The following is a 14,914-nucleotide window of genomic DNA, read 5'->3' as shown; positions in this document are numbered from 1 at the left end:
CAGCTTGAGCTGCAGTGAACAGCCCAGAATCACCATGTACTGTCAGCCAGTCTTTGGTTTGCTGCGTCCTCTCATCCTTCTCTGCTATATCAGAGCTGGCCAGAAGATATGATATGATATAGATGCATCAGGACACCTGCATCTCCAAGTCAATAAGCAAAGCATAGAGATATATAAATGGAGAGGGCTTTCTGCACCTAATCTTGCACAGGTACCATTCCTGACATTGCATGTAAAATAAATCTGTTTGCTGCCTTCAGCCCAGTACTACAGTTACATTGCAGAACTGGAAACAGAGCAGCTCTGTGCAAGCAGAAAGAAATAGGAAGTCTACTGTCAAATTTTCAAAGGACACTCAAAGTTGCCTGGGCTATTTGTTGGGAGTGAAACCAGCCACACGGTGTGTGCAGAAGGGCTGAATGAGCAATGGTACCAGCACTTGCTCCCAGGGGCTTTTTGAGAGTTTGACTTGTCAGCTAAGGGCCTCCTTCAGAGCATCAGGCCTTTGCAGCAAGTCAAAGAGAACAATTAAAAAAAAAAAAAAAAAAAAAAAAGATTTTACACTCCACATTTAAGCAAGCAATGGGCAGGAAAAGAGCCCCTCCAGAACATGAGAAGGGCCTGGGGAAATGGGCTTCACAGTAAGTCATGTTGCAAACACTGGGCATCAGGTGCTGTGTGCAGCCCCATCTGCTAGTCACACAGGCGTGGCCTCTGCCACACGCAATGTAACTGCAATGACACTACAGGTAACACAGGGAGGACACATCACACCACGCTCCACTCAGCATCATGCCAGAGCCAGCAATTAACACCACAGTAAATAAGATCTCTTCCGTCACCAGAGAATCGGGTATCACAAGTATCAGCTACTCAAAATACCTCTTATGAGATGATGAGAGAGAGGTAAGCTGCATGATATGGACAAGCTCAGGAAGGGTATTCCTATATAATTTGTTGAAGTATAGGCTTCAGAGGCTAAAAACAAAAGTGGCAAAATGGAACTGCTCATAGCCCCATCTCTGTGTATTAAGCTGCTAGAAGACATCTGTCTTAAATGCTGCTGGCTTTTGTTTGTTGTATGTGAGCTGCCTGCTAAATACCATCAGAGATAATCCATCACAAGAAACTCCTCCAGCCTGAGCAGCGAGACTCTGAGCCCTGTAACACAAACATGAACATGCTCCAGACACTGATACCTTCCACTGGGAGCTCATTGTTTGCTCTTTCCATATGAAGCAGAACTGATTTTTTTTAAGAACTTAAAATTGAATAGCAAAGACAAAGAAATCCTGGCTAACCACTGAGACCATGTTTCTGAAGCTCCACACAAGGAAAGCTACAGTAGCAAAAGGACAGAAGCTGGTAGGCATCAAACTCAACTTCTCCCACGCAGGTGGCAAACACATCTCTGCTGAAAAGATAATATGCAGTCCTTATTTCTGAACTTCAGTTTATTTTGTAATGCAAACTGATAGGCAGGTCTGACTGGGAATTTCCATAAGTATCTTTCACTGAACCTGTCATTTCAATCAGAGTTTGACTGATTATGCACTCTTGTTTCAGCTGAAAGCAAGGGCATTTGGTGTCTTAGATAGCAAGATCTGTCTTGTTGGTTGTTGAAATCATGGTACACATAACTGAATATATTAAACTCACAGGATCATACAAGTTCAGAGTAAAGCAAAACATGCTTCACATTCCCCTTCAGGAATTTTTCTCTTCCTGCCTGCTCAGCCACTCTCCACTCTTCTTCATGACTGTTAAAGAACTTCATGACATTAAAGAACTTCACACATCAGAATATTAGGAGATGCACAAGGCTCTATTAGAACACTTTTTACATCTCACTCTAGTATCTTCTTTTTTCCCTAAATTAAAATAAATTAAAAATCTAGCCTACTTACAGTATCTACAATGATTGTGTCAGCTCCTAGAGCCCTGATTTTGCAAAGCACTGGCACATAGGCATATGCCTGGAAGGTTTTGCTGAATATGAAACTCGTAAACATATGTTTATCAATATTAATTCTTTTGCAGATATCAGACATGAATTCATTAGCATAATCTAGTGCTTAACACAGTGTTTAGTCCCCCATTCCTACCATTAGCCTGTATGTCTAAACTGGGGTATTAAAGAAAGCTGAAAGGATTCAGCTAAGCTGTAAACATTTTTTTCCTCCAGAGCTAGGCAAAGGCCCAAGGGGATGACAAGGGCTATGCTGGCACCAGAGCCACCTGTGGAGGTGCCTGGATTGGAGGACACATCCTGAGGATAACATATGGTCTGTACACTGGATATCCATTACATCATCATCCAGTTTCCCTCCAACTATGGCTCTCATGGGTACTGGTGGAGAAATTACCTCCATGAATAAAATACCCCTTTTTTATACTGCTGACAATATCTCAGTTGGAAAAGGAATGAGGTCTTCCTCTTGCTAGTAGGAAGCTCTAACACCACAGCTATTGTTTTGCTTATATACCAAGGATTGCTAAAACGTGTAGCAAAGTGCAAAATTAATCAGAGCTCGATGCTAGGGGAAGCCTTGCTCTCCCAGTGGCGTTCCCAGATTTCTAGAAAATACAGGCAGTGTAACTTGATTTTTATGATCCTGCATATGCTCACAAGAACCCTGCAAATCACTCAGAATGATGGAAGTTCAGTTTCACTGTAGGGAAAAAAAGAAACAGAATTAAATTGCTTTTACATGAATCATCTGTTAAAAGCATCAGTTCAATTTCGGAGCACCACATGGGAGCACTGGATTTAGCATCAAATCAACGGGACTGAGGTGTTGCCAGAATCATACAGGGGCCCGGGGGGTTTCTATGGGTGACACTTAACTCTGTCCCAAGCAAGTCATAACTCCCACTTATTTCATCAAAACCAAACATAAAACTTTCCAGTGAAAGACTATAAAGTGCTGGAGTCAGTGACACTCATGTTACAAGTGTAATGGCAGTCGAAAGTTTTGAGATTACTTTTTCTAGAAAAAATATTCTAGCTGTTAAGCAATGAACAAATATTTCCTATGGTCAGAATAAGGATCACACATTATCTAATGGTGACAAACCCAATTTATATTTATTCCACTATTTTAAGAACACAATTTTACAGCAGGAATAAAAATGTTAATTTGAGATATTAAAAGAAAAAAAAAAGACACACTAAAATATGGCATATAAAGTTAGATTTAATTAACAGAATTAAACGTGACAGAAAGAATACCACAGAATCATTGTGGGAATACCACAGAATCATCGTGGCTCTGATTTTGGCATATGTTTTGTCATCTTAGTAAATTGCACTCATCAGAACAGGGGTAAACAGGAAAAAGTAAAGATTCTTCTGCATAATAAGCCATAAAGTGTGTACCTCTTGATGTAACCATCAACTTCAATCCCAAGAACTTCCAAATGGTCCAGGCATTGAGCTCTTATGACATTCTTCATGATGCCCTTCTACAGCACGGATTACATTACTAACCACACACTGCATGCAACAGGTGTCGTCTTGGATAGTCTACCTGATTACCTGAGCTACTAGTCCAGGCAAAGCCAGGATGTTTTCAGACACAGCGTGATTTTTGCAATCAATCTTGAATCTTACGTACTTCAGTCCATGACATAAATTCAAATATATATATATGTACACATATATATGCCTTGCTTCTGTGGTCTTCAAAAATATTCACTTTTCCTGAAATCTATTTTATTTTGCTCTTCTGGCACTCTGGAAGTGCTCATTGGAAAGCTGGACAACCAACTGTAAAGAAAGTAATCTCTATTCCTGAAGTACTGTGACTAGCCACATCCTTCTGTCCCCTTTGTGACAGTGTGGATCCAGCTTTTAAGCTCTGCACAGTGTCCGGTCTTACGTGCATGTGGTTACAGAGATGACTATTAATAAAACTGGCAACCCTTCCAAATTCCTTCATTTGGAGCTGTGATTTGTAATAAATTCCTATGTCATGCTTAGAGACCACTCCTGGAGCAGGACTGTGCTGGGTGCTGTAGCTGGGCATTAGCAGAGTCAGTCTTTGCCATGAGAGTTTATAATTTCCACTGTCAAGAAAGTGAGGTAAGGGAGGGATTTATGAGCTCCTTTGGCAGAGAACAGGAACTGAGGTTTAGAAGTAATGGCTGATAGCACTGCTCTGCAGATCCAGACCCAGCACTCACACAGGCAGTGCTGACATTGGCAGGGAGATCGAAGGCCACGTAAAAAGGGACATAAGCATCTTCCTCTGAAATTCTGGGAGTTAAATGACAGCCGGTGGTTGGATCTTGGCTGCAGTGAATGGTCCAGTGCTATGATTCAGATTAGGCCTTTCAGGGAGATGGGACTATGGGTTATCCTTGCCTGAACACGGCATAGTCCTCAGGGAAACTGCAGCTACCCATGAGCCCTATAACACTGAAGTGAGTCCAAAACCATCCCCAGGGCGAAGGCAGTGATCCACACCTTCCTTCCCTGTTTGCACACCCAGAGGTGCCCTGAGCTCAGCTGACACACTTTTTTCAGTATCATGAGCTATGACTAATTAATGTCTGACCAGGCTTGCATCCCCCACAACATACTGCTGAGAAGAAACCCCATAACTGACCCCATTAACACATGCTATATTCCTCCTGCTTCCAGTGCTTTCTCCCCAGCTCTGGACAGTCAGTACAGACCCCTTACCATGGGCCAGAAAGTTGTGCACATTTATCAGCAGCCTTTGCTGGTGGTTCTGACCTTTTTCTAGACAGCCTGCAACAGGTTATTAATTTAAATAACCAAGATGACAGCAACTCGGTTGTGTTTTTTTTTTATTAAAAACCTAAAAGAGAGAAGACAGAGCAGTAGTTTATCCACAATCCAGTATTAATCTCCAACACAAGGAGTTATGGCAGCATCTGGCCGATGGGATCAAGTGCTCTACAAGTAGGCATTAAAGAAATGCCTTTGACAGGGAGAGACAGCCCCCCAGGAGAGCTCTCATCTGGGGAGAAGGAAGCACAGCATGGCATTTAGCCAGAAGAGGGGCATTTTTGCTGAACATTCCCATCATCTTTATTTAAACTTTGCTTTCAGTCAGCTTTTTTGTTTTCTGTATCCAGCAGCTCCTCTGGAGCTAAGAGGTTTGTGGGTGTTGTTTTTTTTTCCTGCAGTGTGGGCAGGAAGGTATGTGGGAACTGTAATCCAGTCACTTTGAATCACATGAATCTGAAGCTTGAAAGGAAAAACAGTAAGTGGCACAGATTGTCAGGCTCAGTGCAATTCTCAATCAATTAAAGCTTATTTTAGCATCAGGGCAGTTTAGTTTTTAAAAGTTCTCCTGGCACTTCGATACTTTCATGTTACTGCATAGCTAAAAAGGTCTTGCTGGGCACAAAGTACTCTTGGTGTGTATTTTCTGAGCTGTGTTTTTTGTTTCTTTTAAATGACAATAAATAAGATACGCATGAGCTAACAGCAGCAACAAAATAGCTAGCAGTAGTGAGTGACAAAGGGTTTGGACCTGGGTAAAAAATGAAGATAAAGCTAGGATTCAAGCATGGCAAAACACGTTTGTTTGGGCTGAGTCTACAAGCACATTCTTCAATGCATCTAAATTTAAATTATGATTCAGTATGTTGTGATATTAAGCAGATAAAAGTCACTGATGAAGGTATTCTACATCAGGTAGTTGCCTTTTTTTTCTTTTTTCTTTTTTTTTTTTTTAATAATTTTAGGCATTATATCTGTATTTTGGATCTTTGTTTTGTGGTGCTATATTGATTCCCACTTCACAGATGTGGATGACACAGGAACAGCCAAATCAGTATTCCTCTTTTGCAAATCTGTGCAGTATGTAAGAAGAACCAGCACATAAGATGTATGTGGAAAGGATCATGGGTTCAAAAGAAGACTAATTTATGAGGTTTTTTTGACTAATTTTTTTTTTCCGCTGTGGCAAAGACAAAGAGGTTATGAAGCATATATGTTATACAGCTGCGTAGTGTCATTAGAAACTGGCTGAACTTATGCTCTGAGGTTCAACAATGAAATTTAAAGAAAGGTAGAAAGAGTATATGACTATTATCCCTTATCCCTTTTAAATTTACCACTTTCTAGTTTCCCGCTGTCTGTGAGTTCCTGTTTCCTCTTGCTTCTCATCCTTCAAGCCTGGAGCCATCTCTACCATACACTGCTTTGGCAAGCATTTCTCCATTCCCTTTTCCCAACTGGAAAAAATGCGCTGTACCAAATACAAAGCAATAAAGAACTAAGGCCTTGCAGAGCAGCAGGGAATTATGGCACAGCCTTCAACATCTCTTTAACAGCTCATGTTCAGGTGTTATCCCCTTGCCTCATATAGGTTTGGCTTGGAAATAAAGGAAGCTGTAGTTCAGATCTCTACACATAGCAGCTCTCTCCTTTCTGCAAAGGGCGTGCCCCTTTCCACAGTATTGCTCCTTCCAGTTGATGAAGCAGATGAATTTACTGGAACTGCAAAAATCAGTGCTTTCACAATAAACATTGTGCTGGAGTACACAAACTTAGTTTAGATGGTCACCAACTTGCCAAGAATACATACCTTGCTCTGGGCCACACACCCAGTAAATCCCTGCCAGCTCTGACTGGCCCTACGGAGAGCAGAGCTTGACTCTGAATGCTAAATACATGCTTAAATTCACCAGCTGCTGCCTGGAACCAGGACATCACCCTTCCCTAAAACATGCAGGAAAGCCATTAACTTCATTTCAAGTGTGTAGCCCTTCCTTGCCATCCCCACTCTCCCATCCTAGCACATCTGTGCTCTGGAACTTGCATATTCCTCTTAAATTATCTTCCCAGCTGCTAGTGAAAAGTTACACACTCCAGTTCAATGAGATTCATCCAAGCTGACTTCAAACATCAGCTCCAAGTGTTTCACACCCCATTTGTTTTAACAGATTTTAATATTAATAAGATGCAATTAAAAATCATCAACAATTCCCTAGTATGCTATTATTTGCAGAACTACCCAGTTCTTTCTTGATGTAAACCCCTACATTTCATCCCAGCAGGTGACAAGCCAAGCCATCCTTATCCTCATCCCAGGGGGGACAACAAGCCCTAGCAATCATTTGTTATTGAGGCGGAGGTTTGTGCTCATCTCCATGTTCCACCAGCCTTCCTTCATGACTTCAGGCAGAGCTGTGCTGCAGTGCTGAGATCTCCAAGCTGGCCTGGGAAGGCAAAACAACACTTCTATGAAACATGGCTGCTTTCAGCACTCGAACATCCATCTCTGCGTGGCACAGTGGGGTCATCTAGCACCTATTCCCCTCACCTTACGCTCCATATGTCATGCAGAGGAACATCTTTGCCCTCCTCAGCATCTCTTCCCACATTTGTGAGCTGGCAATCATAGAATTTCTTAGCCTTGCAGGGTTATTGCAAGAGTATGTGGTGGTTTTATCTTGCTAGGCAGCTGAACTCCACCACAACTGCTCTCTCACTCCCCCTCCTCAGAAGAAGAGGGGAAGAAGTAAAGGAAAAAAACAACTCATGGGTTGAGATGAGGATAATTTAATTAAAGGAAAAAATGATTAAGGAAAAAATATTATTAATTAAATAATGTAACTAACGGGAAAAAAGGGAAAGGGGAAAGGGGGAAAAAAACAACAAGCAAAGGCTTGTAATTACTAAAAAAGTAATTTATTTCGTCTGCACTTCCCACCAATGAGTGATGCTTGACCACATCCTTGAAGCAGGGCCTCAACACATGTAGCCGTTGTTCGGGAGGACAGATGTTTTCACAATGAGAGCCCACCCCTCCCCTCTTCCTCCTTTTTCCACCTTTTATTGCTGAGTGTGACATCATATGGTATGGAATATCCCTTTGGTTGGTTTAGGTCAGCTGCCCTGGTGATGTTTCGCTTCTCACTTTTTGCCCACCCCCTAGGAGGGTTAGAGAGAGTCCCGATGCTGTGCCAGCACTGCTCAGCAGCAGACACAACAGTGCTGTTCTAGCTACAAGTGCAGAGCACAGCACTGTATGGGCTGCTGCAGGGAAAGTTAACTCTATTGTAGCCAGGCCCAGTACAGAGTAACAAGGACAAATGTATGATGCTTTCCACTTTTGCACAAGGCAAAAATACCTTTCTGCCTTTCAACACATGGCTCTGTAACTCTGAGGACTGCAAGAGCAGGATCCACCTGGCTAGGCACAGGATTCCGTTCCCTAGGTGCTGCCCTCCTGAACTGCTTTACATACCCCAAAATCACCTGGTTAAGACAGAAAAGTATCACATGGGGTCCCTGCTATAGTAGCAACCAGGAAATCCAGGTATTAATAGCATTAAACACAGGTGCACTCTGCACCCACTGTACATTTATGTGCCTACAGCCTACCTAAACCCCCCTTAGATGGGATTTAGTCAATACACTCAATGGAGTCAAGCAGGTCTTTTCATCCTAAAGTAAATTTCTAAGCTATGTCAAATGAACCACATCCTAAAAATACCTTTCTCTGTCCTAACTTTAAGGGGAGCTTGGGATGGCCAGCTCAGTCACAGGCATCTGCGTGAGTACCTGGATACCTGGGTGGATGCCTAGAGGTTGATGAGATGGCCAAGCATGAAGATAGTATGAAAACAAACTGCAGTTAAAGCTAAATAAATAAGATTAGGAAGTGAGCTATGAATATTTTCCATTTAATATTTAATTCACTGAAAGTGCTTACATTAATTCAAGTAAAACTGTCACAGGAGCTGATGTTTGATGCACCCAGCTGTCATTGAAAGGAGACAAAGCTACAGAATTTCACCAAGATTTCAAGTAAATGTTCTGGTCTTTTTTTCTCTCTCATAGCACCTGAAAATGACCATCAGCAAATTAATAAAACATACTTTCATGCAAATGAAACAACACGTGCCAGCTTTGCTGCTGGTGTTCAGTCCACATGACTAGTGCTCCCCTTTGCTAACCATCCTAAACACTTCCAGGGCTAACCCTCTTCTCACAGTCAAAAGGAAAACAAGGCAAATCTAGGAGCTGTGATATTCCTTTCCCTCACGTAACATCCAAAAATGGTCTGGGGTAAGGAGAGGAGGGGAATTCTATTACCAGATAGTACAGTAATGGAAAGAAAATCAGATGCTTTAAAATAGCATTTGTCCTAGAACTGAACAAATTTAAAAAGCAACAAAAATGAAGAAACATGAAACTATTCAAAGGAAATGCCTAGTTATACAGCACGTAGTCTCTACCACAACACAAGGTGTTTGCTGAGATTAAAAAACTCCGCTGATGGTCTGTGCAAAGGCCAGGAGCATCGTACAGCTTCACAGATTGCACACTAACACCCCTGTATCACTGTCTGAGCCGCCCCAAACTGCCTCAGCTAGGCTATTCTGTCATCATCCACTAGGAGGATGGGAGATTGGAACACCTCGCATGACCTGAAGCATGGATTATTCAACAAACCCTTATTTTCATGCCCTTCACTAAAATGCCTGACCTCCAGGTTCCCCCACAGGGATGGCAGGGACCAGCAACAGGAATATAAAATTAATCTGCCTTGGTTTTAGGTTATAGTTCAGTCTTTGGCTGTGAACTGAATACCACCCTGCTACAGGAATAACGAATGCAGCTCACTGGGGCTACAGCTCCTGGTTGTGCTGGGTCTGTCTTTATTTGCAATGAACACTTCAGAGACACTAATGCCTGTCCTAATGCCTACCAAAGAAATCTTCGCTTGCTGCACCATCTGAAGGTTAGCAGAGAAATCCTTGAACCACAAGCAGCTAATGACTGGAAACATGCCAAAATACACTGAGTTGTGCCAGAAACATATTTGGCCTGGTATCTTCCATTTGTACAACCCCCATAAAGTTGAATCATCAGGAAAATTCTGCATTACTGCTTCATCAGAACCAGTACGTGCTTAAATCAATGGAGGCAATCTTGATTTTCAAGGGAGGAAGCAGAATCTGAATAACAGTATTAACAATTCAGACTAACTTTTTTGTTTCTGTTGTTTGCACAATGACATTTTAAACTGCCAAGTGGCTTCAAAGGCTGTGGATGTGGTCTACCTTGACTTCAGCAAGGCTTTTGACACTGTTTCCCACAACATTATCCTCAAGAAACTTGCTGCTCGTGGCTTGGACTGGCGCATGCTTCGTTGGGTTAAAAACTGTCTGGATAGCTGGGCCCAAAGAGTTGTGGTGAATGGAGTCAAATCCAGTTGGAGGCCGGTCACTAGTGGCGTTCCCCAGGACTCGGTACTGGGGCCAGTCCTCTTTAATATCTTCATCGATGATCTGGATGAGGGGATCGAGTGCACTCTCGGTAAGTTTGCAGATGATACCAAGTTAGGTGTGTGTGTTGATCTGTTCGAGGGTAGGAAGGCTTTGCAAGAGGATCTGGATAGGCTGGATAGGGTTGGTCTGTTCTCCCACGTGCCTGGTGACAGGATGAGGGGGAATGGGCTAAAGTTGCGCCAGGGGAGTTTTAGGTTGGATGTTAGGAAGAACTTCTTTACTGAAAGGGTTGTTAGACATTGGAACGGGCTGCCCAGGGAGGTGGTGGAGTCACCATCCCTGGAAGTCTTTAAAAGACGTTTAGATGTAGAGCTTAGGGATATGGTTTAGTGGAGGACTTGTTAGTGTTAGGTCAGAGGTTGGACTCGATGATCTTGAGGTCTCTTCCAACCTAGACAATTCTGTGATTCTGTGATTCAAGCTGCTCCCCTTACCACTGTTACAAGAGATCTTTAATGCAGAAACCAACCAAGGACTCATAAGCTCTTTTGAAGCCTTAGAGACAACAGAGCAGTGCTGGGAAGCATCCAGTATCATCTGATATGTAGAACTGTTATTTCAACCATTATTTTTTTTCCACAGGAGTTAGCGGGGCTGATAGATAGAGCTTTAAACTAGAGTCAAAGGGGGAAAGGGATAAAACCAGGCACACCAGTGATAAGCTAAGGGATGGCGCACTAGAATCAGAAGGACTGTGTGCTAGGGAGGTCCTTCGGTCTGCTCCACAAGGTGCTGGGCGCAGGGAGGCACACTGGAAGTGCTTCCACACAAACGCACACAGTATGAGGAATAAAATGGATGAGCTAGAAGGCCCAGTCCCATAGCTACGACATCATCAGCATAAGCGAAACCTGGTGGGATGAGTCCTGTGGCTGGTGTGCTGCAATAGATGGTTACAGGCTCTTCAGGAGGGACAGGCAGGGTAGGCGAGGTGGGGTGGTGGCGATGTATGTGAAGCATGGGCTGGACTGCGTGGAACTTCAAGTTGGCGATGGCAAAGTTGAGAGCCTCTGGGTAAGGATTAAGGGACGAACAAATAAAGGGGATGTTGTTGTGGGAATCTATTACAGACTACCCGGCCAGGACGACAACGCCGATGAATTATTCTTTGTGGAACAAAGAGATGCCTCGAGATCAACTCCCCTTGTCCCCTTGTCCTTATGGGGGACTTCAACTAGCCAGACGTCAACTGGAATCACCACACGGCGGACACGAGCAAGTCCAGGAGGTTCCTAAACCACCTAGATGATAACTTCTTGGTGCAGCTAAGGGAGCCAACTAGGAAAGGTGCCCTCCTTGATCTGTTGCTGGAGAAACAGAGAGGGTCTTGTGGGAGATGTGGCAATTGGCGGCCATCTCGGTCATAGTGACTATGAAGTGGCTGAGTTTAAAATTTTCAGTGACAGAAGGAAAACTGCCACCAAAACTTCAGCCCTGGATATGGGGAGAGCAGAATTCAGGCTGCTCAGGGAACTAGTCAGCAAGGTCCCCTGGGAAGCTGCTTTTGAAGGCATTGGTGTCCATCAGTGCTGGTCAGTCTTTAAGCACTGCCTCCTAAAAGCACAGGATCAGGCAATTCCAAAATATCAGAAGTCAAGCAGGTGGGGCAGAAGGCCAGCCTGGCTGACCAGGGATCTTCTACTGGAGCTTAGACAGAAAAAGAAAGTGTACGGCTGCTGGAAGAAGGGTCAGGCGATTAGGAAGGAATACAGGGATGCTGTTCGTGTTTGTAGGAAGAAAATTCATGTGGCCAAAGCCCAACTAGAGCTGAAGCTGGCCATGTCTGTGGGAGACAATAAAAAAGTTTTTTTTTTTAGATATGTTAACAGAAAAAGGAGAACCAAAGAAAACATAGGTCCTCTACTTGATGAGGAAGGTCACCTCACAGACAATGACATAGGCAAAGCAGAATCACAGAATCACAGAATTTCTTGGTTGGAAGAGACCTCAAGATCATCGAGTCCAACCTCTGACCTAACTCCTGACTCCCTTCCAACTCGGGATATTCTATGATTCTATGATTCTTTGATCCCCCCCCCCCCCCATTTGTGATCAAGCCGGATAAAAAAGGCATTAACTAATTTTTTTAATTTCACTTTTTGTACCATTTCCTATGGGACCTGTACTGCAGCTGCCTCAGCCTGATCCCATCTGGCTGGGGGATGGGAAGCTATTATAAAATGTAAAAGAAGCTTTGGGAAATGTTTCTGTTTTTTCACTAAACAAATTGTGACAAGTCGAACATCCAAAGTACCACAGCTTCCTTCCCCTCTGACCTCTGCCTTGCAGCCTGGGGAGGCTATCAAAAGCTTTTTCTCCTCCCCTCACATTTTCTGCAGCCGCAGAATGGTTTGTGCACTGTGTTACTGTTCACATACTACCCCAGGCATTAGAGCAGCCCCTGACTCTGGAAGAGACTAAATTATATCATCTTTGGTACAGAAAGGGGTTTGGCCTTCTTTTAACTCTCCTACTTCTGCACAGCTGCTTAATGAAAGTACAGCATCTGGTCTAACAGGTCCTAATTAAGTAAGAAAATATTACATTTTCATACATTTCCAGCTAGCTGTTCCAGATTAGATTATTTTATGGAAAAGATCATGTTGTGCGAGTACAGAATGGTTTTAATGTCTGAAGATAACATGAAGCTGGAATATTACAAGCCCTTCAACCTGGCCTAAGCTGCTACTACTAACAGAAAAAGCAAACGTCCTGCTCCCAGCTACCTGTCGGTGCTGTGGCACTACTCCTTCCCTTTAAGGGCATCAGTATTTGCACAGATGTGTGGTGATAATCAGAGAGGTAGTACAGCTTAAAATAAACCCAGAGGAAAAAGAAATTAAAAGGTTAGCTTTCACGTGGATCATCTTCCCAGTCCAGATCCAGCACACAAGCAAACATTTCCTGAAAACAGGAGGGGGGATGCTAGGCAGGAGGCAGGAGCAGGGAAGAGGGATAAGGGCGAGTGAGGAGGAGGACTCCTTTTGGTAGCTGTGCTGGCTTTTGTCAGCTGAAAGCATTTGCAAAATGGTGGCCTGAATAAGTGACCTGTGGCATTCTCAAGCACACTCTGCTGAAACCTCTGGACAACATCGCATCGCACCTCTCTCTGTTTTCACATAGCACAGGCTGATTTTCCAGCAAAACCAGTGTGTTCTGCAGGCAGGAGGAGAAAGATGTATCATGCAGTGGACAGGATAAGTCTGAGAGCCATGCAGAGATGTGGGGTGAACCATAGCAGTGCCACCAACCTCCCTGTGTGCCCCTTGCCTTCAATGGACCACAGCTGGAGAGCTGGTGGGGAGAGACATGGGTGCACAGAGCGATGCCATGGCTGAGCCAGGTTTTGCTAGGTGTTGTGTAACTGCTCATGGGCAATTATGTGCAGAATCACAACAGCCAGGCTAGAATGCTCTAGGCATCTTCACCAGATTTTGCTAGCCATTAATTCAGCAGAAGGCTGCTAATGGTATCTGATTGCTTGCTTTGTGCTTCTGCCATTAAAAGGTCACTCTTAAGGACACAAACTCTTCTGTATTGTACAGTGTGAGGTTCAGGAAAAATAATAACCAATTGGAGAGCACGTTCTCAGAAGGACAAAAAACTAACAAGATGTGAATTTTATTTTTTAAGTCTAGAGCCATGAACTGAAAAGGAATAAAATCTTTAGAAGCAAGGACTCTGCCTATCTTGACGCTTCATCAGCTCCTGCCAGCCTCAAGAAAAGAGTCTAATTCAGAATGGATGCTGAGCATCACCACACAGGTTAGTTTGCAGAGCTGTAGCTTTCCTGTGCTAAGGACAGCGATAATGAAACTGCTGCTCAGTGTGCCTACCACTGCCTGCCCTCCTGTCTGTCTCCAGGAGGGCTTAAACTGGAAGCCCAGATTGATCCCTGATGCCCTGCATAAGGAAAACTCAGGGAGAAGGTGCAAGAATCTGGAGGATAACCTAGAAGTCAGAAGCACTTGCTAATGAGAGTGAACCAACCGGCCAGACTGCAAAATCCCACATCTGATGGAATGGCTCCACTACAGGGCTAGGTTAGGAACAATGACTCAGCTCTACCCAGCTGTGTTGGGTCTGTCTGGGATGGAGTCACCTTTCCCTGCAGCAGCCCGCACAGTGCTGTGCTCTGCACTCGTAGCTGGAACAGCACTGATATCACTCCAGTGTTGTGTCTATTGCTGCGTAGTGCTGGCACAGCATCAGGACTCCTTCCAAGACCCCAAGAGCCAGCAGGCTGGGGGTGGGCAAGTGATGGGGAGGGGACATTGCCAGGGCAGCTGACCTAAACCAACCAAAGGGATACTCCATAACACCTGATGTCACACTCAGCAATAAAAAGGGGGGCTCTCATGGGGGAGGGGGCTGTTCCTCCTGAACAACCACTACGCGTTTTGAGGCCCTGCTTCCCAGGACGTGGTCGAACATCACTCGTTGACGGGAAGTAGAGGATAATTTTTTTCCCTTCTCTCTGTGCTTCCGCACGGCCTTATTGTTTCTTTTTTATTTTTATTTTTCTCCCCATTTCCTTTCCCTTTAATTAAACCCTTCTCATCTCAAACCTCGAGTTCTCTGTGTTGTATTTTCTCCCCCTTCCTCTTTGAGGAGAGGGGGAGTGAGAGAGTGG

General features: G+C 43.9%; 1 long non-coding RNA gene across 1 annotated transcript; it reads left to right on the top strand.

The window, feature by feature from the left end:
* Window positions 1-1,610: 1,610 nt before the first annotated feature.
* LOC137847052 (uncharacterized) lies at window positions 1,611-14,848 on the top strand. The gene is made up of 2 exons (XR_011090756.1): window positions 1,611-10,309; window positions 13,915-14,848. It is a non-coding gene; the product is annotated as an uncharacterized lncRNA (long non-coding RNA).
* Window positions 14,849-14,914: the final 66 nt, after the last annotated feature.

Source organism: Anas acuta, chromosome W (assembly GCF_963932015.1).
Source record: "Anas acuta chromosome W, bAnaAcu1.1, whole genome shotgun sequence".
In the NCBI taxonomy this organism is placed as follows: Eukaryota; Metazoa; Chordata; class Aves; order Anseriformes; family Anatidae; genus Anas; species Anas acuta.
This window is presented reverse-complemented; position numbering and strand designations above follow the sequence as displayed.